We start from the raw sequence: 26789 nt of genomic DNA, 5'->3' as shown, positions 1-26789 counted from the left end.
AACGAATAGGATTTTAATGTTGAATTCAGTTAATAACATATTTAGTAAAGGTTATGATGTCAGATTTCAAATCTTATACAAGAGACAATTCTTAAAATAATGTTCTTTTAACTTATATTTTAAGTGAATTATTTATTTATCTACTAAGATATTTTTAATTAAAAATTATAGTAGATGATTGTCTTAGGTATACCAATTCAGAGACATTGAATTATAGTTTTAATTTTTTTGTTTTAAGTTATTCCATGTATAGCAATGCATGTAAACAACAATGGAATAGTTTCATAATGTATTTTACTTTTGTTGAGAATCATATTAATTGGATGAACTTGATTTATGTTACTCAGTTGTAATTAAATCAATTTTGTGGTTTTTTCTTTATATATATAATGGATTTTAAAATTGTAAATATATTCATTTTTATCGATTACATTATTTTTTTAAATGTAAATAAAACTTTTGAAAATAAAATTAATTGTATTTCATGATTACATTATTTTTTTCCAATAATTTTTGTAGACTGAAAATTCTATATATGTAATCACTTTTCTAATAAATGTATTATAAATAATTTAGTATAAGCTTTGAAAATTAATTATTGATACACGAAAAAAATAACATAAAACTAACGTTTTTAAAAATTGAATCGGTAAGTTTTACACATTTAGTGATTTTACTTTGTTTATTCATTGTTGTTAACGCTTATGTTCACCATTATTTGTAAATTGTAATAAGTATGAGGACCATTTAACGATGTTACGATGTTCTTACTTGTAAATTACAAAAAAAATTGAATTTTTTATATTTATTTTACTACATATTTTACCTAGATTAACAAAATATTGCGTTATCACAAATATTTTTCAGAGAAAAAAAATAAAAAAAAAACAACATTAAATCCAAGTGCGTTTTTGGTTTGTTCAGGATCCAAAATTTTTATCTGAAAAGGAATGTAAATGCACATTTTAAGTAATATATAAAAAATATAATAAAAAAGATCCATGTCAAATTTGTATTATGCTGATCCGTTTCAAGACTGCAAACTCAATTATCGTATTAAACTAAATTTTTTATAGTATTTATCAGAGTGAATTGGACGAAGTACTAGACTTTTTGACTTTAAATAATACAAATGTATCAATTAAGCTTATTTTGAATTTAATTTAACCAAATTTAATTTGAATAATATATACGTTTTCGTTTTGTAAAATTATTATTTGATACATTGTTTAAACATAAATTTACTGATATGAATAAAATAAACAAAATAAAAGTAAAAATTGAGATATTATTAAAATGTTTAAGGAAGTATTATTATTTATGAAGGTTAAGAATCAGATAGTTTATGAACCTTAAATAACTTTTCGATATATTTATAATATATTGAATTAAAAACAAAAATTCCACAGTTCCTTTTTTTAAATTATTATTATGACGATGTATTTAAATTTATTTATTGCCATTTATTTAACTGAAATGTATTTTGATTAAACATTTATAAATATACTTAAAATATGAAATAATTTTAGTTTTATTTTTTTATTTTTATTGAGTCTATTGTTAGAATGTTAATCATAATCGGATCCTTGCTCTTACCATTAAAATAAGTGATAGCGTAGACAAATATAAAGAATTTTGTGTCCACAAATATTTGAATTTTAAATCTTGGTAAAACTCGTCACATAAATCACTAAAAATTGTTCAACTTTTTAGTATTTAAAAATTCATCTGCCTTTCATTTTTAATTATTTATACTTGACCATTTTATAAATGATTCTTTAAAAGTTCAACTTTTTATTACAAAAAAAAAAAAAAAAAGTTACCGGAATATCACAAATAGTCTTTATAAAAAAAACGATATTATAAAAACGTATAAAAATTGAACGTAAACTTTATCGAATATTTCAACGAATTTTGATCAAATGTTTTATTTTATTTTTAATCGGCTGGTGTATTAGAACCATATTTCATAATATCTACTTCCGATCCCTGTTTTCAATTGAAATCTTGCTCTCTTTTTAACTTAATCATGTATTTTAAAAGACGCAGGCACAGATGTAAGGAGTAGTATAGGAGCGATAGTTTTCCCAAATATCACGAAAGAAAACGAAAAAAAAAATTTTAATATGATATGTCAATCAAGAATAAAAATTATATTTCTTCTATAACAACTATGTATTGACATGTTTTCAAAAACCAAAAAAAAATTTGATTTCGCTCTATAATTTTTAATTTAATATTTCGTATTTAATATTTTTTTTTATTGTTCTTAAATAAAAAGTTATCTTTTTAATGTAACTATCAATTTTTTTTTTTTTTACAGTGTCAAAAAATATTTATGGTAAACGGTTATACTTATAATATCATATAGTTAATTATTATCGAATTTTATATATTATATTATGTTCACAATATACAATGCCTCACCCCTTAATAATTACTCTGGATCCTTGCCTGAATATATGCAATCTATTTTATATAGCAGTTTAAAATATCAGTATCATAACTAAATTTAGGTAACAATACAATCAATATTAAAAATATATTTTAACGGTAGTTTTGAATGAACCATAATCGACTAAAAAAAATGTAATAAAATATTTTTTGTTCCAAAATAAGTCGGCATTGCACTCATAACTCATGTGTATACTTAGATTTCTATTATATTTATAACGTACTCAAAGTCAATGTGAAGTACAATAGAATAAGAGAAATAATTGAATATTATTAAGAACAGACACAACCTTTATCTCAATTTATGCTAACGAAATTAATCTAAAATATAAATTCAAATGTAAATATAGATGTATTCAAAAATTATTTTAAATACTAACTTGATTTTGATAGAACTTTTAGCTCAGCAATATACAACAGAGGTAAGTTGTTATTATGAATCGACCTAAACAGAGTACGACAAGTCGGGAACACAGAACACTGAGTTCTATAATAAATCAAGCCTTATTCTCTTATGTATAACTCTCCATCAGTTTATTATACTATATGGTTATAAGCGTACGCGTGTGGATTACTCACTGTACAGTGCACTCCTCATGAGAAGCTATATGTTGATACATTGTATTATTTATTTATTTTTTAATAATATTATCAAAAAAAAAAAAAAAAGTAACGTTATAAAATAGTCCTAATTTATCAGTCATATTAAACGTATTATATTATATTATGATTAAAAGTATAATGAACTAAATTGTAATAATAATGATTTTTTTTTTTCTATTTTAAAATTTGCGTACTTAAAGTTTCATGAAAAAATAGTTTGAATAATATTTAATAAAATGTAATATATTACAAACCTAAATTTATAAGAACATTAACACTAATGGAAAAAATAGATGCCTTGACTATTAAGATATACATTAGAATCATTTAAAATGTCGGATAAAAAAATTATGATGAAGCAAATATGTGACATAATTAATATGTAAAAAAAAAAAAACGTATAGAAAAATACATATTGGTAATAAAATTAGTAACGTAAATTCTAATAAAAACAACAAAGTATAAATATATAACAAATCGTTAAAAGGATTATCGGTTTATTCTTAAAATAATTAATGTGAATATGCAATAAACTTAATTACATCGATTAATTAAGTAACCTTGAATGAGGTTTCATCTTAACAAATTACAGAAATGATTATATTAATTTTCAATTTAATTTCATCTTTATAGTTTCTGAAATATATCACCAGTTAAGTTCCTTCTAAAAATAATTAAATTTGAAGATTCTTACAAAGAAATAAAAACGTATAATATTTCATTTCAGTGAATTGAAGGTATAATTTACATATAAAGAACGGTTATGATATAAAGTAAGAATTGAAAAGATGATTTAAATGTTGAAGTCTTGAAATTGTATAAATTTAAATATCATACAGTCATATTATGTCACACTATATAATTATTATAATAATTACATCAATCTCTGATGATGAAATAATTAGATTACAATTCTATGACGACTTGAGAAATGAAACTTTTTCCGTCTTATAATCGTATGTTATATTTGATTTTAGATTCTGAATAAAATGAGAAATGCGTTAGTTTTACACCGTGTTTTTTTTTTTTTTTTTTATGACCACACTAATTTGACTAGAAAGGTTGCTCCAATCATCACTAGATAAAAAGTGAAAGATGGGAAATAGATTCTAATTGTTACCCCCAGGGAGGTAATTTTATGAATTTTCCAGCAGTTTTCTTAATAATTACATAAAACTGAAAAAAAAAAATAATATAATAAAAAAGTACTGCCAGATTTATAGTAGTGAATTCCAGTATTCAAAAAAATCGAATTTTTGTTTTTCTCCCAACTCAAAAAATTATTATCCTTGATACTTGAAAATTTTTCTGAACACATAAATCTATTTTTTTAAGATGGGATGATTTTCAAAAAAAAAATTCGCTATAAATTCTTTAAAAATTGAAATGATCATGTTTTTTAGGCTCATCAAAAATGACGATAAAATAATTTTGGTATGAAAAAGCGTCTTGATAGTTTTATACAAAATGTCTCATTTGTATTTTTAAATAATGAAAGAAAATAATTTAGTTTAAATTCAAAAATAAAAATTTTATAATAAACTTTTGAATATTAAAGAATATAAAATAAACAAAACAATTAAAATCTTGAACAGTTTTTTATAAAAAATTCATATTTTTTTTTTATTTATATATATTTATAGTTTGAAAATTTAATACAACATTTCTTATGTGAATTATTTTTTTTGACAAATAAAATAATGGAAAATCATAAAAATTAAGTATAAATTTAATTAACATATATTGATTAATATTCTATAGATATACTAGTTTTAAAATAAATTTATGACATTTTTGCTGTTAATAGGCATTTTTATTTTTATATATTTTTTAAAGTGCGTAGGAAATAATTAATGTTGATCAATGCATTATTTATTTATTCGTGAGCAAAATACGTTGTATAAATAAAACATTTAATAGCTTAGAAATAAAATATGCTGGTTAGATGAAAACAGCAGATTTAAACATTGGGTACGCATAAGTATTCAACACGTTTACAATTTAAAGTCTCAAATGAATAAGCAGATGTCAGATAAGAATAATAAAAAAATATATTGTACTCAGTGAAGAAATATTTAAGAAGATGTATTATTTTCTAAAAACTCAGTCGATTATTAAAGATTTTTATAGACCAATCGTTTTTCATATATTTACATTTTATAGGATTTAATGATTGTATTTAGAGTTAAATTGATATTGCCTTCTATAATACACATTTTTTAATAAAAAAAAATTTCTCTGAAATAAAATTAGTTAAATCTAATAATATATCAATGATTTCGGTTCTAAATGATTTTTACAAAAAAATTAATTTTAATTAAATTATTTATACGTATAAATATCATACTAAAAATATTAAGAACAATGTATCAAAAGCTTATGTATATGACAAAATATTGCTTCAATTAATGGTCTAGAGGATGTTGGGACTAGGAACACAACATTTTGAAATATTAAACATGAGATATTAAAATGTAGATTTCAGAAATTAATAATTCATTTAGTCATGGATTTTTATTTGTTTGGAGTATTATTGTTAATTTATTTCGATTTAATTTTGTGTTTCGCCTAAAATTAAAAAAAAATACCAAAATCGGGTGATTATATTTTATTTTCATATAGTGAAAATATAAAAATTATTGTAGTTCTAAAATTAATTCACTTTTTCCACAGTTGGTCGTTAAGTTGTACCTATTTAAAATATTATTTTTTTTTAGTTATTGAGAAAATATATCTTGTTTCTCTACCAAATACAAGGTAAACTGAAAATATCGATAAGAACACTTATGAAAATAATTTTTGTTGAAATGATTGTTATATAAAAATCGCTGCATTGAAATTGGTTTTATATCAATGGAAATAATATATATAATATAAAAAAATATTAAAAAATAAATATGTTCATTGAAAATTGATTCATATATTTCTAATGTTGTTTATGAATATATAAAATCAAACCTTAATCATATACATAATTAAATTAATTAAGTGGTAAATATGCAAATTAAAAAAAAATAGAGCATTAGCATTTATGATAAAAAAATAACTAGAAAAGAATAATTTGTGAACCTTAGATATTTGATACAAAAATAATATTATGTATGATAGTTGTAGTATTTAGTTACTCAATTGTTACTTTGTTAAATTAATTAGAAAATAATTGACTTCCATTTAATTTCTTTTCGGGGACAGCTAATTCGTAGTAACGTGTTACTCGTAAATAAAAACTGAAATGTATTATATGTTTTGGTGAAATGCAACTTCAAAACGATTGAATTCATTTTTTTTTTTTAAATACTTGCATTATGTGAGATAAAATGTTAGAAAATTTTTCACTTAACAAATTAAATATATTTGAATTTTTATAGGAAATGTTTTTTAACATTAATATTTCGGTTCTCAATTTAATATTTCATCAAAATATGCAACATTTTGTTCTGTTATTTATTTTCTAATGTATCCCAAAACTAACTGTTCCAAATTCCTTTTCTCATTTATCCCTGAAGTAAATTAATTTTTTTTGGACATTATTCAATATCTGCTACCATTATACGTCATCAATCAAAATTAAAATATAAAGTTATATATTTTTAATGTGTGATAGTTGTACCTCGAACTTATATAAAAAGAAACTAGATGGTTGCATTCGGTATCAATGTCTAATTTTGCATGTATCGCTTCTATCAGCTTTTTTAATAAAAATAAGAGTGCTTTAACAGCTAAGAAAATAAATAAATAGTATGGTTTGTGAATAAAAATAAATACTTATAAAAACTTTCAATGAGAATATAAAAGAATGGTTAAATATTATAAATTGAATGTTTTGAGTTTATTAATATTAATTACAGTAATGATAAAATGTATTATGTTGCCTGGTTGGCTCAATGCAATAATTAAATAAATATAAGTAACTAATATTATTGAATAAATGTGCTTATAGCAGTAATACAATAGTGAATGATTTGCCTATGACAGCACACTGCAGTGCTTAATAATACCTAATAATAGTATATAATTTGTCCATGGCAATATGACTAAATATACAATCATGACAAATAAAAGCCTTTGGCGGCTAGGCCATTCGGCTTTTACACAATGAAACAAATATGGTCGACCAATACTCACTGTGATCTGTGACTGTGATGACGGATTTCATCCACGCGACCACACAAGTAATGTGACAATACAATTGGCTACGACGGCACACCGCAGTGTATGAAATAATGAATAAAAGTCGCAGAACTTGATACGTGCCACCACCAAAGCGCAGTCACAGACGAATACACTGCAAAGGTCTACAGCTCTGGACTATGATAAAACGAATGAGAACCACGTTATCCACTAAGCGACCGCTGGTAAAACTGAAACACAATGAAAATTAATTCGCTGGACAATATCTTATTGCCTCGAACGATATTTTACCAAACGGTCGACGCAACGTATTGAAAGAAAATGATAACATGAAATAATACATAATGTTGTTTAATAATACATAATACATAATAATGTTCACAACGTGAACAGCATAAAATGTGCTAAGTGACCAATAACTGCCGTTTTTATAGGAGATCTTCATCTTTTATTAAAACAATAATCGTTGTGTTATTACATCAGTAGAGTATTAAGACGCGGAACAGGAGATCAATCATCTGGTATGCTTCCCCTACAATGCCTCGTAGTTATATAGATATTCGGCTTTTCTCCTAGTTACGTTAGATATTTCGTTGACCAAAGATGTATTAAAAAAAACGAAAATGATTATATACCAAAAAATACTGTACTGAAATACGAGTATAATTCTACGGAATTCGATTTGCTAAATTCTCTACCTGTCATTTGAAAAGCGTTCGCATAGTAGCCTTCCGTGACACTTGTAACTCAACAATACTGTCATCCTTATTTTATTGTTAGTCAACATGTTCTTAGACAAATACCTTTCATGAAAATTCAGTGAAAAATAATCATTATCACGTAAGACAAAACGTTAATTCCCAGGTGTAATAAGCCAATGAAAACGAAAGTTTCTGGCTAAATGTCAATGGTTAGTAAATTTAATTTACTTCTGATTCGATCGTGCAGGAAATCTCAGTAGAATTTGAGAAATTACTGATTCTATTATGTATCATTCTGAGGTTTCTTTAAAATTTTATTATTTCCAGAAACTTAAAAAAAAAACTTTCTATCAAAAAATAATAAATAAACCACGTAGAACCTGCAAATTGAAATTTTATTTTTATTTTTTCTGTACACTTGATTATTTAGAATAAAATTCTAATGAAACAATGGAAAAAGTAAAATTTATTAAGTGAATATAAATATAAAAATATTAACCTTTATAATAATTATTGTTTTATGGCAAATTAACTTTCGTGGCTACTTTTTAAGTACTAAAATTAACCTAGTAATGATAATGAACGTTATACAATTGAACAATTTTTTCATGTAAACTTATAGAAAGTAACAGTTTTCATTTCAGAGTATCTCATAAAATATTATTTATATTTTACGGACCGTATCTCAACTTCAGTGAATAAAATATGTGTTTACATTAATGTTAACATTATAAAGGTACTGTAGTACACTTCGTAATATATACCACAACAATTTACTGTTTCAATTTTATCAGAACCATGTGAATCGTTTTAAATTTAGTATAGAATATTGAAATCAAAAGACACAAAAAAAATTTATTTCAATAGTATTATAGTTTAATGATAATATAAATGTATAATTTAATCATAAATGCTTAACTGTTAAATATATATATTTTATTGAATAATTTTAACTGACTCAATCGTGATTTTGTACATTTTATAATTAGTTTGTGTACTTATTTTTCAATGTAAATAATTCATTTGTAAATAATAAAGAATTATGAAATTCCATAAGATAAATGCTAACGAACTGTTTAGTAAGTTATAATACAGATGATAATGAAGAATTTGTTATTTAGTATATTATAATAATATGTTCTGTTATCACCTTGAAAAGTTATATTTTGTACAGCAATAAGTTTGTATTTCGTCATTATTTAGCAATGTAAGATACTCGAAGTAATAATAATAATCACTGTTCGTTTTCAATTTCGTTGAAACTTGAGAAACAATTTTAATTTAAGTTTAGAATGTCAAATATTGGAATAACATTGAAATATTTTGAATTTATTATATTGACATCAAAAAATAGTTATGTTTTCTCTTGACGTGTTAATAACTATATTTGATATACTACAGTAGATACAATTTTAAATATGATGTATTAGGGTAAAATATTTAACATTGAGTAAAAGGTAAGACACACATTATTTTCACGCTTATAAAAGATTCATATCTTTAACTGTGTTTAATAAATGTATCATTTATTTAATGATAAGTTCTTGGAGTAGTTTAACGCTTTAAATCGAAAGATAAAAAATATAGTATACAATATGACTTGTGTTCCACGAATGAATGCAATTTGATTACTTGCATTTGAAATATAATGGTTCGGTTACAAATAATTCTTGAGAAATTAAATTACATCACGAAAGCATAAGACAAAATTACCGGGGTAATATGATGATAAATGGATTTTTAGAAGAAGTTTAGACACTGATATAAACATAAATGTTTTAATTGACTCTAGTCCACGAATTTAAGATCAAGAGTCTTAATGTTTGAAAATCATCGGAATAACTACAACAAAATATTTTTTTCATGACTCATAAAGCGAAATATTTTATTTAATAATTGGTAAGTGATTTAAAAGCAGTTTTATAATTTACTGAACATTTTTTTCGAAACGGATTTGTATTTTGCATGAATTAAAAGAGAACATTCTGAGTTAAAAAAACTAATTTATTATGCTTAAAAGTATTTTAAGAAAGAATTTGAATACTCAAATCTATTAAAATGCATTTCCAAAATATGCAAATTAAGATACATCAAATCAGGAAATTATTTTTATAGTTGGACTTAAATAAATATATGTATATATCTACCAGGAAAATACATAGGTATTGCACGTGCATTTATATTTACTTTATAATATTATAACCTGCAAATATAATATTAAATAGGCTGAAAAATGCATCGTGATAAATAATTAATTAAAAATACATACATTTTTATGGAAAACAAATCATAACGAATACAAATATTGTAGAAACCGTTTATAATGACACTGGTTGTAGTGACCTTAAATTGAAGACCTCTCAAAACTCCTATATGACTTGTAATAATTTATATTTATTGTTAAGTCTGTATAATGACTATAAATGTTTTGTAAGTTATTTTTGATCATATTGGAAAAATATTTTTACTTTATTATATTTATCTATTAGAACCTAAAATGTTTACTAATTATATGGCTTCGAATAGAGTTGTTCTTAATATATTTTAATGCAGAAATATATGAAAATTTATATAAACATATTTATATATAATATATAATATATAATAAATATATATTATATATAAATATATTAAGTGAGATATGATGGCTAAGCCCCTATACCGCCTTTCTCATATAAAAAGTGTGAAAAATGTATTAATAATGTCAAAAAAAATAATTATTGATTTTATACATTGATTTGATTATTAATAAGGTTTACTTGTAGCTTTAAGAAAGGTTATTATAAACGCAACAATACACTCTTCTTAACATACATATAAGTGCTTAAACATGCACTAAAAATATACCCAATATTGCTTACTCAGATAATCTGCTTCAAGTACACGAATAATTATATAATAAATAAATCGATGCTGGTAGTTTCATAATGTTCAAAATAAAACTAAATCCTTTTTGTTATTTTGAAAAAAACGCTAGTCTACGCAAAAATAATAAATATCTATGTACCGCAATCAAACTTTGAAATATACAAAAATATTCAACATAAAATTTCGTATTTACCTTTTAAATTTTCGGATACAAATTTATAGCTCACATATATAAATCCATTAATAATTTAAAATAATATATATTTATTTAAAATAAATTAATATAACTATAGGACTTCTAAAAAATATATGCAAATGCTATAAGTTATGAATCTTGATTATTACTAAATATTAGTTAAACATGAACATAAAATGTTTTAATAAAAAGATCTTGGGATGATCCATCCCCCAATCACCTATATATATCCCACCGTTAGAACATTTGTAATGGCTCTGAATAACTTAAGTTCAAAACAAATTTTTTAAATAAAAAAAATAAAAAAAAATAGAGTATGATTTTAATCATAACCTTTAACAAAGGTAAAATATAATAGATATAAATGTGAATTTAATTCTTAAATAATAATTAAGTAGTTTAAAAAAATATATTATCCTTATTTTTTTCTGTATACATTAAAGTTATGATTTAGTAGAAAAATATGTACATTGCATTAATTGTAATAAAACATTGTATTCTCATAAAAATGTACAATCGAGTTTTTAATTTTTTTTTTTTAATTTTTATTTCCAATCAGTTATTATGAACAATTTTTACTAATCCTTGGATATGATAATAAACGGTTTTTACTGTAAATATGTAACTATAGCAAAATTAAAAAATGTGTACCTACACTTACCAAACTCCTTATTATTAATAATTTACAACGCTTATTTATATTTTTCAATTTAATCTGAAACAAGGTATTTCAAGGTTGTACTATCAACATCTAATGATAACACAAACTAGGAATATCTGATTTTTTATAAGAATTACAAGTGTTTTCTTCCAGCTAGGTGAAATATAACTAAGATGACAGAAGAAGTAAGACATTAATAGAGAAGTCATAAAAATAATTACATTAATCGGTAGTTCCATAGCATAAAAATTGTAATGTGAACGTAGCTAGATTTTTTTATCATGTAATATTTCGTTTTGTTTGAGGTAAGACAACTTAATGAATTTTTACAAAGTGACTGAGTGATTTTAAAACCTTTTTGACCATTGAATGGATAAAATTGTTTGTAAATTATTATAAAGAAAAAGTGTTCCATCGTTCTTCTGTAAAATTTTGCATTTTTCTGCATCATATAGAACATGCTGTGATGAAGCACGAAGAGAAGGAATGATATTGGTATTTTGATTATGTTATATTTTTGTGATAAGCTAGTAATAAGTCATCTTCATGAATATTTTACTAATATTTGTCATAAGAATTTACTCGAAAATGTTGCAGTTTGCACTTCTTATATTTTGTTTTTTATTTTTTGTCCTCGGAATCCTTTTCTTGAATTAATGATAATATATACTGAGGTTAAGCACAGTGCCCATTTGAGTTTAATGATTTGGCATCTGTAATAGTTTCACTAAAATGTTCGGCCATATATCCAGATATTAAATGCCTCGTTTTATTTTTAGAAATGTTTAGATTTTTTTTTTTTCTATGAACCAAGAAAACATTTCAGTTTATTTGAACGATAACATTAAAACAGGTTTTACTATAATAATAATTTAAATTTATTAATTAATTAATTTATTTATTAATTAACAGAAATATGGTCCTAATATATATATTTTTTATATATTTATAAGTTTCTGTATAATGCCGTACTGAATTGATTTGATAAGTAAAACGTTTAAAATATTGGGTATTCTATTATTGTCAGATGGGAAATATTCCTGTGTGTTGGGAGTTTGGTGTATTGATTTTATATTTTGTGTCGGAGAGTATTTTTTTAGTTTATCACCGTTCGGATTTGTGATACGTCATTCCCACTGTAACTTTTATTTTAATTAAAATCACCATTCATTGTGACGTCAATATTTAGATTCAATACTTTGTCGTAATCGGTGATGTGCAATATTTGAATTAGTGATTGATAATAACTGACAATTGAAATCGATAGATTATTTATGCATAACGGTACTGTTGTGGTTTCGAAGCATTGATGGTCAGATATGGTGTAATGTTGGTGTTTGATTTTGTTGCAAACGAGTATTTATACACCGCCCACGGCTCTTGTCGGTGTAATGCGATCCGTACGCTACATATTATACCCAAGGAATTAAAGTTTGTCCAAGCTTGACAAGTCAGTGTCTATTATACAAGCAATGTTATTGCTATGGTGGCTATGATAAGCTACTAGATCGTTTCTGCGATTATTGTTGTCATTGGCATTCTAGTTCAATAAGACAATCTTATGAGAGATTAAACATGTGTGTTTAAATTAAAATTAATATTTACGACTGGCTGACATTCAATTGTTTTCTGTAAAAGTTTTAATACAAATAGTCCATGAATCAGTGCGATGAATGGAAATAGGGTTTCATATAAAACTATGTTGTTTGTTGATTTATTGTTTGAGTTATTTTCAGTTGCGGCTACGATTTTATGGATTTTCATCACTTGCATTATTATGTTGGTTATAAATGTGCTCTCAAGAAATTTTAATAGCGTGTATTTTTTAATTGGATTTGATGTTATGGGTTGTTTTCTTTCTACATTTTTTTATAAAATGTACACATTCTGTAATATGCACATTACAAAACAGTACGTTTTATATCTATATTTCCGCGGAGTTTCTTTCGTTTTTTGACATTAACAGTTATGGTGGCCACCAACGCATTCAACGCGCCTTGGTGGTAAAAATCAACATTTTTTTTTGGCTTAGGAAATTTCGTTGTCGAATAATGTATAAAGGAATACCATTGGAGGGTTTCCTCAATTTTAGTACTATATATCTATTTGTGTAGAGACTATATTTCTAAAGATGATTTAGTAATAAGACAGCTACGATTGGTATCGAATTTTTAAACTTGTTTTGAAGACGTGTTACCGGGGTTGCTTCGATTTATATTCGTAAAGTTTATTGAACATGCATGTTTCAATAATATTTATAGGGATATTTCTAATAATTATGAATAACTATATGCTTTGGGGAAATTAATAGGTATGATAATGGATTCCGATGTATCAAAAGTTTTTTTTTTCAGTTCTAAAGTTGTTTATTGAATTCCTATTTAGTTTCAAAGCAGATTCTGAGTTTCATAGAGGGAATTCAATAATAGTTATTTGAATTGGAGATCTAGGCAAGTTTTATAATCCGAAATATTGTATACATAAAGTGAGAGAGTTTAAGGGCTTACTTTTTTTTCCATTATCTACTAGTTTTTTGTCAATTTCAATATCATATTGCAGATTTTTGAGTAAAAGAATCTATTTTTGGATTTGAACGGAGATAAATGAATAGTTTTATTTGGTATTTTTCTGAAGCTAGCTCCACACTTTTGTGAGGTCGCCTCGTCGAGACTCTTGTCGAGGCAGCGCTCGTATGCACAATTTACACTCTCGTGTAGTCTCGTGACTCACTTAGTTGTTTCTAGCGGTTAGTTTAACCTTCGTATCTCGTGTTATTTTGACTCGCAACCAAAATACAGACACTAAATGGAGCGCGCACGAGGCGACACGAGTGAATCGACACCACTTTCGTGCTCGTGCTGCCTCGTGGCACCTCGGCAAGACTGTGGAGCTAGCATTAAAAAGCATGAAGAAAGTATATACTCTGATGGGAGCTATTTTTACTATCGAAAGACATTTAAGTGAGAAATATTCTGCGTTGATTTTGGTTTATTCAATGTCTATTAATAATATTGTTTAATAGTGTAAAAGAACATTTTCATTTTTTGACCAATTATGATAATTGTATTTTTATAAATGTATGCTTATAAATGTCTCTCCTTTCAACAAGTTAGCTCTTTTAAATATTTAAGCATTAATATAATTAATACGAATGAATGCACGAGGAAATCAAGCCTAAAGTCTGCTAACAAAGCCTACTTTACTATGGTTATATTGGTTAAGTCAAGGTTACTATCTAGAAAGATCAAAAAAAAACTGTACACTATTAATTTAAGACTGTAATGAACTTAACACGCTGAGTTTTGTCATCACAAAATAAGTTTATTTATAAGCATAATTGTTTTACAAAAATGCATAAGGATATATATAAAAATACATAACATAATATAAAATAACATTTAACATAACAAGTAACATTTAATATGTTTATAATTTACGGCTTTGTAGCACTTTGAAGTCAAACGATAATTTATATTATTAATTGTTGCGGCGTAAAAAGCGAACAGAGGTCACGCATATAACACGGAGCCCTATATTAAACCATGAGTAGTAAAATAGACAAAGGTGTAGGGTTTAACGGCCACACCAAACTATTGTCTTACTTACACCGGGTTTTAAAGGAAAAATGATCTACGCATCGAACGTGTCGAATAAAATAAACTGTAACTAATTTTGTGGGGAACGCTGACATCGGCAGGGAAATATTATTCAAGCCGGGCAGTCCGACAGACGAGGGGTTTAGGCCGTACCTGGACTCTGAACCTTTAGTAATATCTTGCAGCCGATATTTGGTCAGAAAATAGATGTTGAATTAGTTTGTCGAGTTCAGTTTTATGTTTATTCAGTGGTTATTGATTTAATTCCCTAGGTGAGTAAAAGGTACATGTTATATTTAATAAGTTTTTTATATATTGTAATATATAAAATAATATATATTGTAATATATATTGATACTGGAGGTATTAATTTATTGTGCATTGGGGCGTTTCCAAATTATATTATTCTTCTATTGCTATGAGTGAATGAAAGTTGATGAATTGTGATGTGAAATTTAGGTTTTTAATATCGTGTCGCGTCAGCGCTATCTCTTGCATCGTAGTGCGAGATCGACGTGCCGACATGGTGATATCTCGTGATACAGGTGGCGTGGCATAGCGGACGGTAGAACGCGTGTGTGATCGTTACAAGACCAATTGCTACATATGGATGCAATACATGGGTACATGGGCCACAACAGAAGGGGACTACAAAAAACTCCTTGTCTTTGAGAGAAAAATTTTAAGAAAAATGTATGGACCTATTTTCGATGTCAATGAGCCAAAATAGTTAAGCAGGTCAAATGAGGAATTCAAGAATTTGTATTCAAAAGAGGACATAGTGCAGTTTGTAAGGAGCTTAGACTTGCTTGGGCTGGGCATGCGTGGAGAGCTGATGGGTCTCTTATAAAGAATGAAATAGATTGGAAAAGACTAAGGGGTCGTCCAAGGCAAAGATGGCTAAATGTAGTTAAAAAAGATCTAAAGGAGCTGAAATCGGACTGGAACGGAAACATTGATTTAGCTTATGCATGAAAATTATCAGGGGATTTGGTTTTAGAAGAAAAGAGCCTAAATGGCTCGTAAAAGCTAAAAAAAAAAAAAAATGTTTTTAATGAAATATATAAAATAAATAAATTATATATAAATCAAATATTTTTACTACGACTATTAAACCAATAAACATTTAAAATAAAGGTAAAACGTACGTCTGAAAGATATTCATTTTTAATAATATTAAATTTAAAATTATTTTAAGTTCCATTTGATTCTTTTAACATTAGAAAACTTTCAATAAATATTATTTTTAAGAACTTTTATTGAAATTATTGCAGTACAATATGAGAACAATAACAATTATTGAACAGTGTGTAGTTACTAGTTATTGCCTTCTATAACAAAAAATCAATACATATATTTCTTTAAGAAATAAATGAAATCGATATAATATAATGATAATAATAATAATAAGATAACTATAATATAATGTATCAAACAATAAAAGGAAATTTTCAAAATATATTAATGATTTAATAACACCACGAAAAAACGCTATAAAATTATTAATCGTATATGAAATAAGTATAGTTTTAAATGATTATTTGTGTCTTTTAATAGACTTAATATAATATTGACACTTTTATAATGTTCCACGTATGTGTATAATTTTATCATACCGTTGTTGTATAATTTGCTGTGAGTATTAATATTTTCACCAATATATATAATGCACATTGTTTTCCGAGAAAAAATAACATTATTAAGCAATATTATAATACCATATGTGCTTACACATTAAAACGGATTTGAATGATGTAATAATTAAAAGGAAACAAATAAAAAGCACTTGAATCATTGAGTATCAAGAACTCGTTTAAGATATTTGTTAATACTTTATGATTATCACAACGAGCTTTGTTTTTAATATTAATCTGTACGTAATTATAATTCGTTTTAGTTATCTGTATATATTTCGGAATACTAATCAATAATATCGTGTCTCACGAGCGTATTAGAACTATTATTTTTATCCGATACACGTTAAGTGGTTATATTATTAAAGTTTGTCTAGGTTTTTTTTTTTTTTTTGCTGTGGCTTGTACGTTATTCGTTATGCATTAATAATCAAATGATTCTAAGCATCACTATTACTGTTAATACCCTTCGGCGATTTTACATGGTTACATGTTTTGAATAGACGACCGTCTGTGAATCGGACGATGTCGTCGTTTAATCACTCCGTCTCGAATCGCTTGTATTTATGGTTCACGATAATATTGTTGTTTTTATGACCGGATGGACCCGCAGTCAAAAGGGTCGCTTATCCTAGGAGATGTGCCGCAAGCAACGGTGCCGCGGGGACGGCATCCGTAGATGCTCTGACGGCCGGGGGAAATCGTTCGGGTCAATGGACGTTGTATAATTGTTACAGTGGTTTTGCGTCGCGTACAAAAGACGGTTGCACCGGGGTGCCAAACGCCCGTGACCAATACTCGTCTAGTAGCGACCCTTTAAACGGGCAGACGATTAGCGCCTAGAACTTGTTGCGCGTGACGAAAATCGGTCATCCATCAACATACATATTAACGCCTCAATTCAAGACAGCAATTACTCAAAAATATTTAAAATTGAGTTGTCTACGTGACATTATTTGCAAAATTACAACGATTTTATTCTAAAACGCAGTAACTTTTAGTTGCATTATTCACCTATAAAGGTCGTTTATTTGATTCTAGAACCAGTAGTTTCATAATTTGAGTTGTTGCAGTTTTGAACTGAGGAGTCGATATATCCAGTGTTATTCTCCGTGGGCCCCTTGTACCAATTGATTATTGTCCCTGTGGCTAGTCGAATCGCACGTCGCACGTACATACAAATAATAATCGTGTTGACATTTAAATTATACGCTCGTCGTGTTTTCGTTCAAATACAATCAACGTTTAGTATATTAGACTTCTCCAATGATAGTTTTTCGAATATCGATATAATTTGGTTGTCCACGATATTTTATCACGATATTGAAAAAAAAATTAAATATCCATATCTGTATTCTGATTTATTGATATCCGTACATCACACCGTAAAATAGCACAAGTTTATAATCAGCCATTATTAAAATAACTATTAATTAATATATCAATAATAAATTAATGATAAAAATACTGACGATTTAAGCGACATCAATGTATTATTAATAATAAAAGACAATGATCATTTGAACGAATTCTAAAAATTAGAGTTGAAGTCATGAACAAAACTATCACGTTCAATAACGATAACTTTAGATGTAATACTTGTAAAATTTAAAATTTCGGTCAGATATCTGGCTCCAATCAACCGAAATAGGGATACTTCTTAATATCAAATTGAGTCTAATAAATATTTTTACCGAGTAATTGTATACATTTTTCAATAGTTTTCCAAATAATTGGAAAAACTGACAAAAAATAAATAAAAATAAACAAAATATTGATTTTTGATCATATTGAAATGCGTTTTCGCCATTTCACAAAAACCTATGGACATAAAAATATGAAATTTTCACTGAACATAAACAATATTGTTCTTCTAGAGGATAGAATGGTTTACAAGATGTTTTAATGTATCCTATTAACAAAGATTTTAAATACTCAAATTTTTTTTGTTGTTGTAATTTTTGTAACAATCGATTTTTTCGACTTTTAATTTTCTATTCGTATATAATTTTCTTATCTACGAACAATTGATTATTTAAATCATTAAGATATTAAATAAAATGTATGCAAATCAATTATCAAATAACATGCATAATAAATATTTTTTAAATCATTATAAAATTTGCTTTAATCTGTAAAATAAACATCTAATTTAATTCCTATATTCGTATGTATGTCAAATGAAAACAAAATCTACGAGTAAATTATTTGACTGTCACATTTTATATAAGAAACGTAAATTAGTACAATGGTATTTTAATATAATATTATTTTGAACTTTAAACGTAAGAATATATTTTTTTTTTTTTTTTGCTTATATTAATTATTTTTTTAACTATTTTTCGATTTAACTTAAAGTGATATATTTTAAACCAAATCAAAAAATTTAAAGTAATGTTAAATAATCAATATCGTTGTGTTTACAAATAAAAAATTATTTTTCAAATATATTTTTTTATCATCTTGTAGAATTATTGAACTTAACAAAAATCATTGTTCGTATAACAGATTGCAACAGATTTCCCAATTTACTTTAAAAATAAAAACAAATTTCATACAATCAAAAACCTAATTTAAAATATACTATATTAAACTATATTGCAAATTACTAAAATTAAAATATTTAGTAAAAATAGTTAGTATTTATTTAAACTAATCGTTTTCACCCACGCGTATGGCCTTTATTTTATTTTAATAAATCATTTGTTGAAAATTAGAAAACCGTACCTTGTACAACGATTAGTTGTAAACCATTTGAGTTGTGAAAATCACCCGCACAAACAATGATTTTCAAAGGGTTAGAACACGCAATAACTATCTCAGTTAACTGCAATGGATAAATAGCTTGTCAAAACCATCCGAGGCTGGCTAATTAAACAATAAAGCTGAGGTGCACTTGAAAGTTCTAGATCCACGTAGATATTTTTAAAATGTACTTGCATAATAAAGCCCATGTGTATATGTATATTAATATATTATATGTATACGAGTATTTACATTAAGTATTGTTATCGTTAGGCAACATATTACGCGTTATGTAGAACTTATGTAGGACAATAGATTTTAAAGTTTTAATACAAAAATAAAACCTTGAAACTTGTCAAAACTTTGTTCATGTCGATTGTACCTCAATATTAAAGCTTTTTTTTACTCGGACGAAAGTATGTCATTCAATTATCTATTTGTACGCACGAAACATGTATCTTTCCGTCTAATAGAATGTGTATAATACTATTAAAGTTTCCTTGATCCTCCTTCGCTTTCTGAACTTTTATGTATACATAATGCAATCCTACCCATCATAATGTCACGTAGTAACATGTTGCTTTTAGTGCCGTGTAACTTTATAAGTTGCAAAACCTCACAGCTAATTGACATTAATGAGACAGTTATTTTATTTTTTACTAAAGATATTTCTTGATTAATAATATTAACTTCCGACGGTGGATATTGCATTCAGAGGTACAGTATTTTCTTTTTTCTCAGAAACATTTATGGTAAATGTAAAACAATTTATAGGCATTATGTGCAGTTAAGTATGAATATTCCTGTCACAATTCATATCCCACATTTATTATACAAAACATATCAGTGTATCTTTATTTATCAATTACATTAATTATTTAACTTAATTAATATTGTCAATGCTAATTAATAGCATAACGATAAGGAATTAAAAGATTAAACCCTCTTCAGAGGGGCTTCTTTTCAAAAAAATAAATTGAACATATTGAGATCATCGTTAAAGTAAATGTGTTCCTGATTTCCATTATGTAGAATTAAAAATCAATTTTTTTATTTTTTTATTATAATTAAATTGAAATATTATAGTTCTATAATATAATAATAATATAAAAATATAATATAATAATATATTTTTTATAATAATGTACAATAAGCTGTGGAATTAAATTTTAAGTTTTAAACTTTGTAATGAATCCAATTCCGTGTTTTTGATATCATTAACTTTTATTATAAAATATTTACATATTTATTTTTGTTGATAATTACAATATTTTCTTTTATATAAATATATGTAAATTACTGTACTTACAATTAAAATTGACATACAGGGTTTCAACATAAAGTGGTGGGTTTTTGTAACATAATAATTACAGTTAATGTGACTTGTTGTACTGTATTGAAGAATGAATCTTGTCACATTGATCTTTTGGCGATAGCTGAATGCTTCTTATTTGTATGGAAAAACGGGAAAATAAGGATGGTGCGCCTAGTGGTTGCCCAAGACATATAAATGTGGTCTAGTTACCACTATTTAATATATCTGGGAACGCGGAGTCGATGGTTTTATTGTACATTACCGTGTATAGTGATATTGTTAATACCGTCTGGCTTAGATGCAATTAGGGCGCAAATGGTTTTAGTTTTGCTACAAAATATCATGTCGTGTATGAAGGTGTTTTGATTTCTAGAGCATAAATTGGGGGGAGAGTGTCGCTAGTAGACACCGGTGGCCATATAAGTTCTACTTTAGGTGGTCCTCGGATTGTAGCTCTTCTACTTTGTTTTGATGAATCATTCCTGGATTAGTGTTGATTTTGGCTTTTATTTGTTTTTTATGGTGTTCTGATATTTTATAGGTAATACATTATGCATGATTTATTAATATTAATTAATATATATTCATTTAATATTGGGCGGCCGGTGTGGTTAAACTTATTCCTCTGTAAGCGACATCTATATTTATTTCTATACCGGTTTGTTGTAGTTTATTAGTGCTATTTTTTGCGCCGACCACGAGAGGCGCTGTGTAAGTTTGATGGACCGGTTTTAATGAGACATCAGATGGCGATAGTTACACGTTTTACCTCGTTACAACTTTCAATAAACATTAGGCACTTAAATTTATCATTTTAAAGTATAAAAATTCAATTATAGGAGAAAAAATTGCAATGGAAAGTAGACATATTTTTCTTATGAGCTTACATGAAAACAAATTTGTTAACTGATGAAATAATTAATGAGTTTACAAACAATTTATGGAAAATAAGATTAATATGATATCTAATGTAGTATATTATTTTTATTACCATGGAAAATTATTTTACATTTATTTAAACCTCTCCTCCCCAAATTTTTAAATTTCTGGCTACGCTACTGATATAAATGTTATAAAATTACATTTCGGAATATTTTCCAAGAATTTTGTACTGTAATTTCGTATTGGCAGCAATCATATAAAAATTGATGTTTGGCTGCTGGGCGAAGCAAAGTTATCAAACTATAATAGCTACTTAAGCTGAGTGTATATTTTATAATATATCCATACCGGATATTGCTTTAACTTTTATACTTAACAAAAGGTTATACATTTTTAGTCATATTAAATTTATTAGTTTATTTTACATTTTATCAATAAAACAGTGATTTCAAATAAAGTGCTCTCTTCCATATTTCAAACATGAAATATTATATTTTATCAAGTGTACAAATGTATTAAACAATACTTAAACACTTAACACTTAAATTTAATTACAAATTCATTAGGATATTTTTTTTTTTTTAGCTTTATAAGCCGTTTAGACTTTTTGCTGCTGAAACTACATTTTTCCATTTCCCCTTGTTCTTTGCCATATCCCAGTTTATTTTTCTCGATTGCATAAGTTCCATTATTGTCTCCCGTACACTGTCCATCCATCTTCGACGTGGTCTCCCTCGTGATCTCGTTCCTTCCATTTCTTCGCTTAAGACTCTCTTCAATAGTCTCCCTTCTGCTCGCCAAACATGCCCCATCCATTCTAGTCTCTTGCTTCTAACGAACTGAACTACGTTTTCTCTTTAAACAGCGCCCTTAATTAATTGTTTGATCTTATTTTCCATTCCTGTTCTTCCTGACTATATATTGGACCATGTATTTTCCTTAGTATCTTTCTTTCGAATCTTAGCAGCTTCTCTTCATCACCTTTCGTTGTTGCCCAAGTAGCACATGTATATGAAAAGACTGGTCTCACATAGCTGATATATAGTTGTTCTTTTGTTTTTTTTTTTTTTTTATATTAATTTTGATCTTAATAGGTTTGCTAGAGCAAAGTAGCATCTGTTTGCCGCGGCCAGTCTTATGTTTATTTATTATTAGGATATTTATGAAATATAAATTTAAATTTTCTGCTGAATTAATTAAATACTAATATAGTAATTCCAAAATTTGTATTTATTTTTAAATATATTTCAATGATAGTCTTCACAATAAAAAATTTATAATTAGAAACATGGAGGTAACGAGAAAAAATATTACCTACGCAGAGTTTACGGGTGAGTAAGCGATCGTTCATTATATTATTAGAAAGACCAAATTATAATTATGACATTAGGAATTATCTATTTTCGCACGTATCATTGTATTATTTTTGAATATAAATTGTGTATAGTATATTAACAGTAGTAAAGATAATTACATGTTGGTTGTTTGCAATATATTGTAAAATAATTATCTGTTCATTACTACAGTAGGTACTATAATAATAATTATTATAATTATTTTAATATACTTTAACGAGTGAACGATAATAAATAGAGATATAATAAAATTATAAATACACTGGTAACAGAAATCGATACATCTTATGATCGATAATCAAAAAATTATGTGGAACCTGTACCTGTATTTTTTTTTAACAAAGAATCGGAACAGAACTGGAACAATTATTTTATTTTTTGAGAATCGATACCGGAACCGCTAACAATTAATTCAAACAGCTCCAATCCTTGGTTTGTTGTATACCCATATGTCTGTATTATAATTTATCACCATCAGATAACAATAGTTTAATATGATTTATTTATACACTACCAAGTAATTTTTTTTTATTATAATTCCATCGTATTCCATTCGTTTTTCGAGTCTTGTATGCTGTAGTCGTTGTATCGTTAACTTTCAAGTCACATTGAATAAAAAACAAACGGGATTAATGTTTCCTAATAGTGGCTTTTTTTTTTTTTTTAATTAATATGAGTGAAAAGCGCATAAAGTTTAGTGGTGCTAAATTATTATACTTAGTACTAAAAGTTCTATTACACTGTATCTACCAATATATTGGTATGCTTATAAATATAGATAAATAATTTAATCGTTATTGTTATTTATACATTGTATTTATGACGGGTGCAACGATACAATGGATTTGTAAAGAGTGTAACTTTAAAATCTGTCCCCTAGGCGACATATTTGTTAACCCGGTGTAACAGGCGATTATTACCCCCCTCACAATTTTTTACCGGGGGGGGGGGGGTATTAATCGCCTGAGGTAATAATCGCCTACAGCAACTGGCAATTATTACCTGCCCCCACAATTTTTTACTGGGGGGTATTAATCGCCTGCGGTAATAATCGCCTGAGGTAATAATCGCCTACAGTAACAGGCGATTATTACCTGCCCCCACAATTTTTTACTGGGGGGTATTAATCGCCTGCGGTAATAATCGCTTGAGGTAATAATCGCCTACAGCAACAGGCGATTATTACCCCCCTTAAGGGTGCGACAAATTTAATAACGCGGACACGAATGTTCGAATCGGTGAATCTAGGAAAAACATCTTAATGTAAAAAAAGATCGTCAAATGTATTTTACTTTAAAATTTCAAATATTTTAAGTCAAATGTTAAGTTAAATAAGTAAATAATAATAAAAATAAATCATAGATATAGAATAATATATGCTATTACTATTAAAAAAATTGGTAAACCTCTTTCCCTAATTAAATATTTTCCTCATAATTTTTTAAGTTTATTCTGTAATTTGACATATATTTTTATTGTATTTTTTTAATAAACTCTGAAATGTACACAGGCTTTAGACAATAAACTCTAAATTTAAATCTATAATTGGTTTGAGTTTTCGTTATTTTTAGATACGGATAATCGTTGTTTTTGAGGGCCTTCCCAAAACAATGTATATGAACGTATACAGAATGTATATTAGATATATTAAACATTTTTCTACTTAATTTACAAATTATAACAACTATTATAACATTTGAAACATACTATATCATGTAATATAATTACTTTGCCACTAGTTTAATTTAATTTATTTCATTTAGCGTTATCTACGAAACTATAACGAATGCCTGTATATTTTATTATATGTTTGGATATATAATATATAACATGTGTGTATACTGTCCAAGTATTTTATGCATAAAATGTTATTCAATTTTCTGAATTAATAGAGTAATGCTTCTAATGCCAATGACGCTTAAACGCATCACAGTATAAATAACGCGACGCTGCGGTATAACTGCCAATATCACGGGCGGCGTTGAAAGTGTTAAAAATATTTTAATAAAATATTTAACAGCAATTATTTTAATAACTTTTAGCCAAAATTAACGTTTTTCAACTTGTCGTTTATTGCTGTGTCATTTTTTTTACCAGTCGATTTTTACTGATTACCGAATCACTCCATGTGTTTCTTATTAACAGTTAATTACTTTCACCTCTATTCAATATGCCTATATATATATTATTTATAATAATATTATCATGACAAGAAAACTAAAACTAATAATACTACAATAGGTATCTGTTTTTCAAAAACAAACGAGTAAATATAAACATAAGCATAAAAAGTAGGTCATGGGGAGGTTATTAGTATATGACACCTTCGTCATTCCCCCGGGGGCTCAACCTTAAGGGGGGTAATAATCGCCTGTTACTGTAGGCGATTATTGCCTCAGGCGATTATTACCCCCCTCCCCGGTAATAATATAGGGGGTAATAATCGCCTGTGACACCGGCATTGATCATATTATTATGTGCAATAGAAAATATAGCTAAAAGAATGCACTGTGTTTCATATGAGTTACAGTTGAGTAACATGATAACATTATACTACAAAATACTATTGAAATAAAATCAACCAAAAATGATCTTCTAAATGTTAGAATGAAGATAGTTGGACTTCATTACAAGATAAAAGCATAAATATTACAAATAAAATAAATTTTTTTTTAAAAAGTAAAAGAAATATTACAAATGATTAAGTTAGCAAAAAATTGGATACTACACGGAGCCGCTGTTATGAGAAGTCACGCGGATTACCTATAGGTATACTGGGTACGACTTGGTGGCAAGAACTCATGATTAACTATGCAATTGTAATCAAAGAACAAGTATGGAGTATTTTAACATTTGATCGAACTTGACAGGTTTCTTTTGATCTTGATTCTCTAAAATAGTTATATAGGGATGATTACAATTTTATTTCATTGGCTTACCAATAGTTCAAACCACCCAGGGGACAAATCATATTATTGCGCCCCTCAAGAAAATACGCCTCGTTGGTAATATATAGGTTAGTGTATACTGATACATGCGTATCAGTCACCATAAATCAGAGAATATTATAATATATGTACTTATTATTAGTTAATTAAACCACTCTGCTGTTATATATATTAAGCAAAATCGTAATAATATGCCTACTAAATATTAATAAACATTTGCTTAATATTAGTGTATCAAAATGTATTTTTTCATTCAATAGCTAATTTAAGAATATTGTAACGATAAATAGTATGCATACATAAATCTATTATATTGACCAATTGTTAATATTAATTTTGCTTTACAACAAATACCTATAGTAATTATAGAATATATTGAATTATTAGGAAAAAAAATCGATTTCATTCATTTTTGTTCATAAAATATATTAGTATGTATCAATATTCATTTAGCGTGCATGTTCAATTTCAATACTTAATAAACCTAAACCACTGAGACGTTTTTTAAATTATTTTGCTTCCTAAACAGCTTTTAATAATTTTTAACTTCTTAAAAGAACATTCAGAAGTCACTGTTGAAGCATGTAATGCTAAACAAATTATAAGACCAGAAAGTACATCTGGAAAAGTGGTTATAAGTGCATTTTGGTTACAAATAATGTTTAAAGTTGTTTAATTGACCCATGTTACTTTAGTTCCC

The 26789-nt window shown here is 26.4% G+C and overlaps 1 protein-coding gene across 2 annotated transcripts in view; it reads left to right on the top strand.

The window, feature by feature from the left end:
- The window catches only part of LOC112694229 (neuronal growth regulator 1-like), a 327174-nt gene that overhangs the window by 235590 nt on the left and 64795 nt on the right, over positions 1-26789 (top strand). The window lies entirely within an intron of this gene.

This window comes from Sipha flava, unplaced genomic scaffold, assembly GCF_003268045.1.
Source record: "Sipha flava isolate LNK unplaced genomic scaffold, YSA_version1 125_pilon_pilon, whole genome shotgun sequence".
Classification (NCBI taxonomy): Eukaryota; Metazoa; Arthropoda; class Insecta; order Hemiptera; family Aphididae; genus Sipha; species Sipha flava.
The sequence above is the reverse complement of the archived record's forward strand: the minus strand, read 5'-3'. Positions and strand labels throughout refer to the sequence as shown.